Genomic DNA, 15216 nt, shown 5'->3' with positions numbered 1-15216 from the left:
ACGGATAAGGCCCCTGTCTCTGTCCCTGGGGGGCATGCATCATGTAACTGCTCTACACACAGGAAGGGGCAGAGTCACTCTTGCATGGGAAGCAGTTAATGAGAAGTGAATGCTCTGATGGCGGGGGAGAGCATAGGGAATTTGCTTGTTCCCGTCCAACTAGGTCAGATTCACAGAGGCGATGGAATTTCATGAGTAACTTGAATGAAAGAAAGGTCAGATATCTGCACGCTAAAGAAGCAAGGAAGGAGGGGGCTGGAGGCATCGGGTAGCCTGCCTTGTTTAATATGGTGTTAGGCTGGCCCCTCCATCACAGGAAGACAGAAGAACAGTTTTGAGGTCCCACACCTGCTGGAGGGAATAAACTACAGAAGCCCGGGGGCAGAGTCCAATTGGAATGAAAGAAAGCAGGATTTATACAGACACAAGCTTATTGCCACCTGTAAGTTTCTGCTGGCCATGCTGCCTATGTGATATATCAATTGAGTGGCATCTTACATAGTGCAATTGTCCTAAAGAAAAGTCACATTTTAAATGGCACGCATGTTTTTACAAGATCAAACATTATGTTATCAGTCTATGGTTAACTTCACAACTGTGTCATTTAAAAGACAAATTCTGTCTTTAAACAGGCAATATGGACAAATTATTTAATATTTCTGAACACTAGTTTCTTCATATTTATAAGAACAGCAGAGTAGCTATTAACTGATAAACTTGTTGGGAGGATTAAAAGGGCAAATAAATGTATTTAGTTTAGTATCTAGAGCATTGTAAATTTTCAGGAAATGTTGGCTGTTTTTCATTATTTCTCGAAATCCCTTCAACAGTCAGAATTTAAAACTGTGTACTGATCTACCTTTTCATGATGTTATGGGCTATGTCTCCATTGTAGCCTACTGCCAATATGAAAAGGATAAAGATTAGTTTGAACTGACCAAATAAAATGTAATTTAAAAAGTGCATCAATAGCCCCAAGCTATAAAATACATTGCAAAAACAACAATAAATAACTTCCAGATTTTGCAAAATTGTGGACTGCTTAGGCCTATTCACTAATATGAAATATTCCAGACTTCCTTTGAAGGTTATGGAACTAACAAAATATAAGAATGATTATATGTAAAACTGATAAATATTTTTAAGGAACCAAATTAGGTTAAATTATTTGTTAAGGTTAGGGGTGTGCTTTTTAACCAGGCCAGCATCTCTTTGCCAAGATATGTCACTAAGTTCCACAATCTAATGTTATTAGCCACCAGCCAGGTGAGGGAAACACAGAAAGCCATGAGTACAGGGCAACAGGGATTAGCAGGCACTGTGGCCAAGCAGACAGTTCACCCTGTCTAAAAGCAATCAAACACAAAGAAAGTCGTGGTGGAGTTGAAGGTGGGATATCACCAGGTATGCAAAACAAAATATGCCTGCAGGTTGATTTCCACCAACAGACTTGCAGTTTACAACCCTAATAAATTCTTCAGTTCTTTGATGGTTTGCCTTTTTCAACTCAAAAGGTATTCAAATAGTTATAAGTAATTAATACAGGTCTCTGAAAAGAGAAATAAAGAAACAAATGATCACTCTGTTGTGCATGTAATATAAGCCTCAATGTCACTGTTTATCAAAGATATGGTATACAAACACTTGCATTGGAATCATGCAGGGACTGGGCCCCAGAGAGTTCAATATTTAATGAGCTTCCCAGGTGATTCTTCACACATTAAAGAGAACCCTCTTTTCCTTATAATAATTCATTTTGTAAAATTTTTCTGTCCTATTCACACTGAAGTTTCTTGCTTCATTTAATTTTCCAACTTTCATCCTATAATATTTTAGTTTCTTCTAGTGTCTAATTTGAAGAACCATTAGTTAACAATCATCTGCTTTATGTCAATTTCTATATACAGTTTTCATTTTTTATAGGTCTTCTTATATCCTTTATACTTAGAGATAATGAGAAATTTATGCTGTGACAGAATCTCCATGAAGTACAAATAAATTTTGAAAGAAAACAAAGAGACCACCATCACAAATCAAGATTTTATAGAAATAGTTCTACAGAAAAAAATTTAAACTATCACTTGCAAATTGTAATCTATCTGAAAGTATGTTTTTGAGGAAACAGCACAATTCAGTTTTGAATATTTATCCAAACATTATAGCATGGCATCTCTTCATTACTCATTGCTTTATTCCCTCACTTATTTTTTATCTCTGTAATTACTAAGAATCACTGACTTTTTTCTATCTTCCTACTCCACACACATTTAGTATTTCACAATTATTCAAAGGGTATTTTTAAAAATGAGTCCTGGGGTGAGGAGGGGTCTTTCCTTTCCATATAACTGCTGACAAATCTAACTATAGGCCAAACAATTTTTCTATGGCAAAATTCTTGGAAAATAAGGATGCCAAGATTCAGACCCAAAGAAAAGGTGGCACCACAATTCTGAGAATCCTGTATGTTCAGCCTGGGCCCCACTCCCTCGGGTTGGGATCTGCTAGAGAGCCTCCACCCTTCAAAAGCAGGGTAAAGGTGGATAAATGACATCCTTGCTTCTTTATTCAGTATCATTTATTTTCTTTTGTATTCATTAGGAATAACAATGAACTCAGTGTGATCATTATCTTCCATCTTCTGGGTATTAGAGACAAGAATGGGTACAGGTTGGGTTTTAATGTCAGGGCTCAGGAAGCTTTAATTCTACTTAAAATGTTTTATTAAATAACCCTGCCCTTTCTTTTCAAATCTTTCTTTTCCTTCCTTTACTCTTTTATTTTCCTTCTCTTCCAAAATACCTCAAAAGCAAGAGATTAGTGAAAGAACAGATATTGGTTAAGATAAGCGGCCCATTCTTTTTCTACTAAAATCCTAACTTTATTTTAATACATTTGACTTAATTATTCTAAGAAATGAATTTTAATACTTTTGAATATAATTTTCATATGTTTTAGAATGTACCAGAGATGTGTTTTTATTCAGGTAATCATGAGGCCAACATCGGGAGATAACTGCTGCCTACAGTTTTCAAGAGGAAGGACATGCCACACCATGCAGGACCAAGTCAGGTCATGTAGGACCACACAGAGATGTACCAGGGTCAGTCAGGAGGCAGAGTTAGTGAGAGAGCATGGGGAAGAGCCTTTACTGTGGCTTTCAGATGGAACCGGCTTGTTTGAACAATTTCAGTGGGCTCTGGAGTGTAGGGATTCCCCTAGTTGCCTGTTACCAGGCCCTGGGGTGATATTAGGGCAAGAAAATAGTGGTTCGACCTGTGAGAGCTCTAAAGGAGGTAGCTGGCAGGGTATGGCTCTGGATTGGTTCATTTGCATATGAAAAGCATGCTAACGGGAGAGTTATTTGCTAACTTCAGGAATGAGCCAGCTGGGATAAACAGCCTCTCCAGGATCAGCAAGGCCCTAGATGCCTAGATCAAGAATACAAAAAATAAGAAAATACAATTAACAAAAAAATGTTATTTATAAAAGATGGGATAACTGAGCTAAATTCAGACCATAGAGAATGCAAAGTATCATTTCAGCCTATTACATCAACTCTCTCTCCAATAACACTTTGAACAAGTAGGAAAATAAGAAACATAAGAGTTTACTTTCTTCGTTTTACATGCCTATTTTTCTAATGCAGTACTAATGAGCACAAAAGCCTGCAAATCATTTTGTATAAGCAACCACTTCACAAAAAATGTATGAGATCATTCTCTGTATGAGATATCTTGAACACATTTCATTATTAGAAACACACAGTTCAGGATCTAACAAACACATAGTTTAAAATACTGCTACTTTCTATCTAGCAGTCCCCAATCTTTCTGGCACCCGGGCCCCATGTTCCTATGAGAATCTAATTGCTGACGATCTGAGGTGGAGCTGAGGCAGAGATGCTAGGACTCGGGAGGTGGGGGCGGGCAACTATAAATACAGATGAAGCTTCCCTGGCCGCCATTCACCTCCTGCTGTGTAGCCCCATTTCCAACAAGCCACGAATCTGTACTGCTCTGTGGACCAGGGGTTGAGGACCCCTGTTCTCTACACTACCTAACAAAAATAAAATACTCTTTGCTTTGAAAGTAATACCTGGTAATATTTTATGTATAAAATTAAAATGACAAAGACAAATGGCTCAGAACCTAATAGATTATACCAGAGTTTGAATTTATACTCATTACTGAAAACAAGCACTGGGAAACAACTAGGAAATAAAATATATAAAACAATTGTTTTAAGACATTGGATAAGAGGCAACAAGAGACACAAATCAGGCAAATCCTGTAACTGCCCCAGACAACTGCCTGAAAGCAGTTCCTACAAAACATGGCAAGGACAGAGATGGGAGGTCATGGAGGCTGAAGGCTAAAATTTGCATGTTGGAATGCTGGAAGGAGAGAGCTGCACAGTGAGAAAGTTCTAGAGATGTGCACAGGGCCATCCTTGAATCTTTGGCTCAATAACAATCTATGAATGAGTATGGATGGTAACAGTCCATGAGGCTTGGGAAAGAAACACTAGAAAGCAAAGTCCGAACAGTTTCGAGAGTTCATACATATTCATGTTACCACCAGTCAGAAAGGATAATACATGAATCATTGACCCATCATAAGTGAAGTTTAAGCAACCACAGTAAAGCCTGCTCTAAACTTACCCTAATTTAAAAGCAAGTCTAAAAATTATCAAACTGATTCCAAGTGAACTGTTGCATGACGGAACAAAGACCACCATTATTTAAAGGAATCCAAAAAACCCAGAATCAACAATGGAAGATTCACAATGTCTGGTATCTAATCCAAAACTACTAGGCAAATAACGAAACAGGAAAAGGTAATTTATAAGCAAGAGAAAATTCAATAAAATTAGACCCAGAAAACAAAAGGATGTGAGAATTAGCAGACAAGAATTAAAAAAAAAAAGAAATACTATACTAATTATGCTCCACAATCTTAAGAATGTAGGCAAAAATATAAACATGATAAAAAGAGAAGGAAATGTAGAAAAAAATCCAAATGGAACTTCTAGAGATTAAAAGTACAATATCTAAAATGAAGAATACAACAGGTTGAAATAACAGAAGATGAGAAAGTGAAAAGAAACCAAAAGTGAATGTGAAGACAGTAAGAGAAATTATCAAAATGAAGCAAAGAAAGAAAAAAAAATTGGAAAAAAAATGAAAAGTCTCAGTGATGCATGGGACAATATCCAGTTATTTAACACACCTAGAATTTGAGTCCTAAAAGGAGAGGAGAGAAAAGTGGGGACATGAAAGGAAAATGTTTGAAGAAACAAAGGGAAAAAGGCACATTACATATAAAGACCAAACTATTCGCTGCTTTCAGGAAACACTTTGAATATAAAGATAAAAAAATGGTTTAAAAGTAAAGGGATAGGAAAAGATGCACTAGTCAAAAGAAAACTATAAAGGACATGTCAACAAAGTAAATTTTAAACTAAATAATATTATCAGGAATAAAAAAAATTCATAATGTTAAAAGGGCTCATCTATCAAAAGGACAGCACTCTTAAATGTTTATATACCTAATAACAAAACTAATAAGTAAAAAATAAATAAATAAATATAAATAGAACCACAGGGAGAAATAGACAAGTCCACACTTATTTTCAGAGATTTCAATATCATTTTCTCAAAAATTAATAGAACAAATAGATAGTAAAGCATGAAAGATATAAAAGTGTTCAATACAACCGATTTACCTAACTTACATTTATAGAAACTTCTCCCAACAATGAATTTTCAAGCACACATGAAACATTCATCAAGAGAGCCCATATTCTAGGCTATAAAACCAGTCTCAAATTTTAAAATACTTGTCTACAGTCATACCATCCTGAACAAGCCCAGTCCCATCTGATCTTGGAAGCTAAGCAGGGTCGGATCTGGTTAGTACCTGGATGAGAGATCACCTAGGAAGACCAGGTGCTGTAGGCGTGGGCGTAAAAAAAAAAAAAAAAAAGGTATCATAAGCTGACAAGGTCCTTGCTATCTGTGAGGTCAACCAAGGGTTGCCTCACCTTAAAAAAAAAAAAAAAAATTTAAATATTCATACAACGTATGTTCTCCAACTACAATGGAATTAAAAATCAGTAACAGAAAGATACCTAAAGAAATCCCCCCAATATTGTGTAAACTAAAAAGCACATTTCTAAATAACACATAAGAAAATAATGAAAAGGGGTATTAGAAAGTATTAGGAACTGAATGATAATGAAAACACACGTTAAATATGAAATGTTGCTAATGTAATACTTAAAAATTAATACCACCAAAATACCTACATTAAGAGGAAAACAAAGGTCTCAAATCAATGTTCTCAGCTGCTACCTTTAAAAATAAAAAAGAGTAAATGAATCCCAAAATACATAGAAGGAAATTTAAAGATCAGAGCAAAAATTTGTAGTTCTCTACTTAAAGATAAAAACATGACTATCTAGGTATGCACAGAAGCAGCATCGGAAAAAAAAAAAATCTCGCATTCAGTCCTCATAAAAACTCTCAGTGAACTAGTAATAGAAGCGAACTTTCTCCACTTCATAAAGAGAACTACAAAAAGCCTAGAGCTCATATCCTATTTACTGAGAAAGACTGAATGCCTTTGCAAGATCAAGGATAAGACAAAGATGTCCTTTCTTACCCCTTCTACTCACAATACATTAAAAGTTCTAGTCATGCAGTAAGTCAAGAAAAAGAAATAAAAGGCATCCAGATTGTACAAAAGTCGTTATTCACAAATAATAAGACCTAAGATCAATACTTAAAAATCAATTCTATTTTTATATACTAGCAACAAATATTAAATTTTTTAAAGAACCACTTACAGTAGCATCAAAATTATGAACTTAGAGATATAACATGTGCAAGACCTGTACAAAACACTGATGAGAGAACATTTAAAAACCTTCATAAATGTAGAGATATATAGGGTTTATGAGTTGAAAGACCAAAAACTGTTAAGATGTTAGTTCTTCCAACAGTGATCTACAGAGTTAATTCAATAATTATCAAAATCTCAGAGGGCTCTTTTGTAGAAATGGACAAGCGGGTATAAAATTCATATGAAAATACAAGGAGTTGAAAGATCTAAAACAAATTTTAAAAAGAACAAGTTTAGACAGCTAATATCTGATTTTAAGACTTATTAAAAAGTTACACTAATCAAGGCTGTAGCACTGGTGTCAAGATAAACAGATCAAAGGACTATAAAGGCCAGAAACAAACACACACACACACACACACACGCACGCACGCACGCACGCACGCACACACAGAGCTGATTACTAACAAAGCTGTTAAGACAATTAAGGGGAGAAAGGATAATCTTTTCAATAAAATAATGCTGGAATGCTGGAACCACTGGACAGTCATACACATAAAAAATCAACTTTGATCTAATCCTCATACAGCCTATAAAAATTAACTCAAAAGGTTTTCTATGTTTTCTTGTAGAAGTTTTAAAGTTATAGGTTTTACATTAGATCTACAAGAAAACAGGAGAAAATCTGTGACCCTGGGTTAGCCAAATACTTATTAGCTATGATATCAATTGCATAGTCCATAAAAGAAAAAAACTAATAAAAGGGATTTCATCAAAATTAAAAAATGGTTTTCAAAAGACACTGTTGAAATAAAAAGACAAAACACAAAGAAAAAAACATTTACACAGCATATATATGGACTTATGTCCAGAAAATATTAAGAACTCACAAAACTCAGTAAGAAAACAAGTAATCCAAAGGGAGAAAAAGTGGGCAAAAGATGAGCACCCCCCCCACTAAAAAGCAAAGGCAAATAAGCACATGGAAAACTACTCCATATTAGTTATTAGGGAAAGCAAAGTAAAACCACAATGGGATACCACTTCACACCTACCGAAATGACAAAAATTAAAAAGACTGACCATACCAAGTGCTGACAAGGATGCAGAACAATGAGAACTGTCACAGACTGCTACTCAGAATGTAAAACCTTACAACCACTTGGGAAACAGGTTGGTAGTTTCTTTAAAAATTAAACATACACCCACCATGTGTTCCAGCCATTCTACTCTTAGGCGTTTTACTTAAGAGAAAAAAAAGCATCTGAATGTTTACAGCAACTTTATTTCTGGTAGCCAAAAAACTGGAAACCATCCCAATATCTACCAATAGGTGAATGGATGAAAGAAAATGTATGTGAATCCATACGATATGTCTCAGGAAAAAGAGAGGCTAACCATTGGTAGAACACGACAATAGAACTGAATCTCAAAATAATTTTCCTGAGTGGAAAAAAAGACATAAGTGGACATACTACATAATCCCACTTAGTTGTAAAACTCTACTAAATGTAAATTTAGTAGTAACATGAATCAGATCAATTTTTGCCCAAGGGCTGGGAGAGTGGAAAACAGGCAACTTGGGGGTTTGATGGGAATATGTCCATTATCTTGATGGTGGTGATGTATATAAATGACAAAATGTATCAAATTTTATGTTAAATATATACAGCTTATTGTATATCAATTATATCTCAAAAATAACATTATGAAATGCTATATTATAACAAACTATAAGAGCCTACCTAAATTATATTTTACTAGGATCATATTATATATAAGCAGAATATTTTGCTATATATATTTTCCTTTATAATAGGATTTTACTAAATTGCAAGGTACAGTACAAATTTTTTTAAAGTCATTATGGTTCCCCAAAGGAATAAAATTCATTTTCCTTAGGCTTGGTTTACTACAGGAATGCCTCACGATAGCATAGGCACTGAATCTTATTACTAGCCAAAACTTCACCCGAGGGAAAGTAAATAGGGCATTAATAAACATTAAAACAAAGTTCACTCATCATAAAGTTAGGAAATTCAAAGCGAAGAGACCCATGAGGCGGAAGAGGTAATGAATTTGTGGAAAATAATGATATACAGTCTGGGACTGGAAACTGCCTCTTGAAATGTCTATTTTCTAGTATTAGTCTTTGGCGCTGGTGCTGGACCGTACCAACTTCTAATACTCTCTGTTCTTTCTCTGTGTCCGGACTTGCTTTCTCAGCAGAGGTCAGAGGACTTTTCCTCCTCCCATGCTCCGTGGCTTGCCCACACTGCCTGCCATGGTCAACACGATTCCTGCCCCAGGTCCGGGCAGTCCATGGGCTGCTACTTTCTTCCCTCTTTCAGATACTCATTCTTAATCGTTCTCCCAAGGGCTTTTCTTTCTCAGTTTTTCTTCTTTTTTGAAATTTCATCTACTTTTTAAAACTTTTCTAAAGTGATGGTAAGCAACCTTTTTCAAGCCCAAGTGCCTCTCTGAAGAGAATGCAACACAGGAGTTGCAGAGTGGGAAGTTGCCTGGTCTCCTGCAGGCTGACACCCCTGGAGGTCTGGCCACAGCTTCTCATGTGGAGGGAAAAATTCTATTCCCAAGTCAGAGCCAACCATGGTCACTCCACACCACAAAGGCCTGTGCCCCATACTGCAGCTTTTTATAGTTCAATGTCACCTGCACAATTATTAGGCTTCAGACACCTGGTGTGCCTAGAACCAGACCCTCTCCATCAAAATCTAGGTGCCAGTCTTGTTGGCACAGGTCCGTTCTCGGCCTTCTCTGTATTCAAAGTGCTCTTTCCCTTCCTCTTCTTAGTAACCAAAAAAAGGAGTCAAGTACTAATACATGAACAGACCTTAAAAACATTACGGTAAGTGAACAAAGGCAGAAACAAAAGGCCACATCTTACATGATTCCATTTATATGAAAAGTCCACAACAGGGAAATCCATAAGCATGGAAAGTAGATGGGTGGTTATCAGGGCTGGGAGGGAGGAAGACATACAGAGTGACTGCTTTCTAGGATGATGACGATATTCTGAAATTAGACAGTGGTGATAGTTGTACAAATCTGTGAATATACTAAAAACCACTGAACTGTATACTTTAAGATGGTGAATTTTATGTAATGTAAATCATATCTCAATTTTGAAAAAGATATCCAAAGAAATGAAACTGTAGAAAGGCAGAAACAAAGACAGTGAGGGTGACATTTGCTTACAATAAGTATTTGACGGCTGCTTCAGATAAAATTAAGTTCCTATGAGCTAAATGAACCACTACATTCGAAACATGAATTATTTTCCTTTTTTCTCTGCAGAATGAAAAACTAAAGATTTCTTTTACGTGTTTTCCAATTTTTATACCAATGATAAGCGTATCAAGATGTCTGAGTGTTCATTACCATTTGGTTTCCTTCCTCCTGGACTTGGAAGTCTATCTGGAACAACCTAATGCAACAGCGAAAGAAAAAGTCATTTGAATTAGGCTATTAGACAAAGCAGTGACATTCGATGCATTTAATGTATTTCCCAGACACTGTCTCAAATGCTTTCCATTTCCCAATCAACAGCACTGCTCTGTTCTAACAGATCTGGTCATCGGCTATAACTGGCCTTCAATAACTTTTCATTCCAAATTAATCTTCATACGTGTACGAAACCGAAGAAAAGACAATGCTACTTGCCAAAGCACAGAGACTAATATGCCAACCTTCTTAGAGAGAACTCAGGGAGAAAACCAGAGCCAGCGTTTTTTAAGGGTGGGGATTTTGTGGGAAATCACCGTCTGTGGGTAAGTATATTTTCCTCTCACTGAGCCTGGGGGAAGTGACCCACCAGCATCCACATCCACGTGAGGACAGCATTCTTCTCCCCAGTGATGCATGGCTGTGGGCGCGAGACTACTACAAACAAAAATGTTTTGGACAAATCATGGTAGGAAGGCATTTTTTTTTTTTTTGGCCTGAAGAAATTATAGTTTATTTACTTTTATAGGCTTGCTTAGTCCACCCCCCACGTCTGTTATTTCTAAGTGCTGGGAGATAATAGTAATTCCTTCATAAGGCAGCCAAGCAGCCCATTCAGTCTGCTACAATCCCCTGAATGCTCCCTTTGGCCTTGCCACCTGCAGGTGGGAAATACAACTGTGGCTCTCTTAATGATTTCACACTCCTGTGATTCCCTGTAATTTCCTAACACACCCGAATTACCATCCAGGGCCCTGAAGCAGCAATTTAAGAATTTCTGCTGGCCTGAAAGTTAATGCAACCATCAAAGTTTCCAATTTAAACTCAGGAATTAGTGTGTTTACTGCCCAAGATCTTGCCTCCCTATACAATTAGTCTGATCCACCAGTTTAACAGCGCCTGATACTGAAGAATAAAATTAAGGCCAACTGGTAAACAGAAAAGTCATAAAATGTAGATATCTACGTCAGGCAATAAATAACTGAGATGTCCAATGCTTCATCTGATGAAGGAGAAAAGTGGTGGAAGATAATATATATTATATTATTATCTTTATATATCACGAGTTTTACTAATATACTAAGAGTTTTAAATATCACACAGCAATATGTTTTACAATAGTTTCAGCAGCACTGGAAAATATTCTAGCTTACTTTCTGGCCACATCAACAGTTCAACCCTATGGATTTGCAAGAAATCTGAGGCAGATCTTTGTTTAAATACGTGAAGATATCACATTCATGTATTGAGTGCCTACTAAAATTGTAAGGCAAAAGTAGTGTGCTGTCAGTCTCCATGTGTTCCACAGACACAGAGAATCGGCAACCCTGCTCCTCAACTCATGGCCAAGTTCTTCACGAGCAACTGGATGCTACACGTTTGAACTTTGTTATAAAAGCCGACATGGTCACAAGCCCCTCCTCTTCTTGTCTACTCTCCCCACAGGCGACTATGTATTGCCAACCTACATCACCTCTGCCCCAACATGAGTTTCCTTCCCCAGTTTTACCAGGCAGCTAACAAAGGGCCCAAGGACACACAGCAGCCAGAGAAGCACCTGGGGCCTCTCAAAGGTATCAGCTGTGGGCCGTATCGAAACTTGGGGTGTTAGCAGAGATTTGCCCTTCTCCCCTTCTGCTGATTTTATATACATACAAGAGGAAAAGAAATGCATCACCTTCACCTTTTTTTCAGGAAAAAATATAAAAGAGGAAATACATTCTTCTTCTGAATGTTCCATGTTCAGATCCATCCAAACCACAGTGAATGCATTTCCTAGAACATCTGTATCCCATTCTCAGTGGAGCTAAAAACATAACAGGCGACCGATTATTCATTTTAAAATTTTGGACCTAGGAGGTTTGTCCCATTCCTCGAACAAGCAGGTTTTCCGATACTATCTTTTGAAATCTAGAACATTAGAATCTAGTACATAGAGCTTAAAACAAAAAAAGCTCCATACTCATGATTTTTCAGATTCAAGTGATTCCATCTTTGTCAAAGAACTATGTACGATGGTACAAATGTTACCTATCTGGTCTTTGAGCTTTTTAGTAGTGACTATCCATATGTGCCTACTGAGCATTTGAAATGGTGCAACTGAGGAACTGAATTTTTAATTTTTCTTTACTTTTAATTAATTTAAATTTAAATTGCTACATGTGCCTAATATCTACCATATTAATGCAGGTTTAAACAGACAGATCTGCTCCTTGAAAAAGAGGAATAAACATCAGCAAAACAGCCTTGTGTCCAGATCCCAGCTCGGCCACTTATGACCTATTGACCTCGAAAACATGTAAAACAACATATTAGTGAAAGAAGTGTCACGAAATTAAACATGGTAAAGTAAGTGGGGCTCCTTTCCAGGCCATATTAGTTGCCATGCCATCAATGAAAAGGAGATAGGAAGACATATGCCTCCAATTATGCTCCTGCAGAGAAAATCACCAACCAACCAAAGTCTGGAATGGTAGATACCAACTTCCCAAAGGTAGTTTGTTTCTGGGAAATGAGACTGAAATTTTCAATCTCTGTTTGATATACTATTGTACTCTTTGGATTTTTTTTCTTATATAAAAAGTCTTACTCTGATCAAAAAAAAAAAAAAACAATTTGTAAAGTGCTTCTCTAAGGTTTTGGGTTTTTTTTCTGGTATTTCCAAGGATGGGATGGTGGCTAGGGTGACACAATAAATGTTGGTTCATAGTCCTTTAGCAGGTAAAAGAGACAAGAGTGTGGAATCAGCAGCCAATCTCTAGGACTCTGAGGTCTGGCTGGATGCCAGCTCCATGCCTACCCTTAATACCCAAGGCTCCCAAGGGCAACGCAGTTAATTAGATTAACCAGGTTAACATCAGTGCCTACAGGACATGAGGTTTTCCTCGTCTATTCCAGTCATGGAGATGAGCCCTCCTGTGGTCACATGCTAAGTTATCAGCAGGAAATTCTTCATAAATGTATCTCTGATAGTTAAGGGTAAATGACACTCATACACCATAAACTGAACATTTCTGAGAGGCAATTTGACAAAACATGGACTTAAAAATACTCAGTACTTTTTGATCCAGTGATTACGTTTGTAGGACTTTGCCACAGAGGAGAAAAATCAGATAATCAAGTGAAGATGTCTATATAGGAATGATTGTTCAATATTTTATATAGTAAAGAATGGAAGCAATCTAAACATTCATCGACAGAGAACTGACTAAATTATTATGTATTTATAACATGAAATATTATGCAACCTATATGTTGCAGATTCCTCCTGATGTAGAAAGATGTTTGTTCAAAATGTTACAAAATAACATGTAGAATAATATTTATAAAATAGCCTATGTAATTTACATACATATGTATATATATTTGTGTCTGTGTCTACCCATAGGAAAATGTATAGGACACAAACCAAAAGGTTTATAAGTACTTTATACTGGAGAATAGGAACTCAGGTGACTGATATACTCACTGGTCATCTGTTACACTGCAAATTTTCTTCCTATAATACATGCAGAGTATTAAACAACAAGAAAAAAAGGCTATTACTGATGCCAAACCTTCAAGAACCTACATGATTTAAATTCTATCATAGCACCAAAAAAAAGTGTGAAAAATTTTAATCCATGTTAGGCTAGAATAACAAACAAACAATGCTACAGAAAATCTAATTTATGAATATAAATATGAAATCATTAAAAATAGCAAATTCAGTAATATATTAGAATAGGGATTCTTCTCGTAATCCAAGAATACTTTATTGGACTATATAGAGAAATAAGTTATCACATAAGTCAAAGTTGGACAATCAAATAATCATCTCGATATGTATGTACTGACTCTATCCTAATTTTAAAACAAAATAAACCAGGAATAGAACTACCTATCTTTAATGCGATTAAAACAATTTCTTTTTCAAACTCCCAACAGTAAAACACTAAAGGTATTCTCATTAAGTTCAGGACCCGAATAAGAAATCCTGCAATAGTATGTATCACTGAACACTGTACTGGAAGCTCCAGCCAAAATACTAAGAAAAGATTTAAAATGAAGGAAACAAATACTAGAATGGAGATAAGATTATTATTATTCAGAGACAGTATAGTTGCTTAAGACAAGAGAAACTGAAAAATTCTGTAATAATAGAATTAAGAAAGTTAAAAAATATTTCACAAATATTTATCGAGTATGCACCATAGTAAACCCTGTCACAGGTGCAAGGGATACAACAGTGAATAAAAATAAAGACCTAGGGTGCATTTTAGAGCCTAAAAAAGAATAAAATAAAAATAGAAGTTCTTCATATTCTTTTCTCCTATGTTCATGAACAAAACAAATGCAGGTGACATCAGTTTCTATGTTCAGGCAATTCAGTAAACGGGCTTCATAAGCCCACTTATAAATGTACAAACATCAACAGCGTTTCTATAATCAGTGAAAACCAGTTACAAGATATAATTTAAGAACAGTCTATCCACTATAGCCATCAAAAAGAAAATATAAAATATGTAGACATAAATTTAACAGGAAACATGTAGGGCCTATATAAATAAAAATACAAGATTTCACTTACTGAGGTGAGAGAGACAGACAGAGACAGAGAGAGACAGGGAGGGAGCGTGAGCAAGCACACGCGTGAGAGTGAGTGGACACATTTAAAATAAAATAAAAAAAAAGAGGCACACCATGCTCCTAGAATGTAAAAGGGTAAATCCGTGACAAAACAATTCTAAATTTCCTTTGAAGAATCGACAGGTGAGAATGGGCAAACATTTTTAAGGAAAACATGAACTCCAAAAGAGAAGTCCTGACAGCATCCACACATTTTCAGACAAAGGTGGGGCTGAGAGTCTGGCTCTGCTGCAAGATGACGCTCCTTGTCCTGTGCAGCTCTAGAGACTGGTATGCATTT

The 15216-nt window shown here is 36.2% G+C and overlaps 1 protein-coding gene and 1 pseudogene across 1 annotated transcript in view; one reads left to right on the top strand and one right to left on the bottom strand.

Moving 5' to 3' along the window:
* The window catches only part of GNAQ (G protein subunit alpha q), a 268792-nt gene that overhangs the window by 203161 nt on the left and 50415 nt on the right, over positions 1-15216 (bottom strand). The window lies entirely within an intron of this gene.
* LOC118600893 lies at positions 5841-5959 on the top strand (annotated as a pseudogene).

This window comes from Rousettus aegyptiacus, unplaced genomic scaffold (genome assembly GCF_014176215.1).
Source record: "Rousettus aegyptiacus isolate mRouAeg1 unplaced genomic scaffold, mRouAeg1.p scaffold_m13_p_3, whole genome shotgun sequence".
In the NCBI taxonomy this organism is placed as follows: Eukaryota; Metazoa; Chordata; class Mammalia; order Chiroptera; family Pteropodidae; genus Rousettus; species Rousettus aegyptiacus.
Note: the sequence above shows the minus strand (reverse complement) of the source record. Positions and strands in the feature narration are given on the sequence as shown.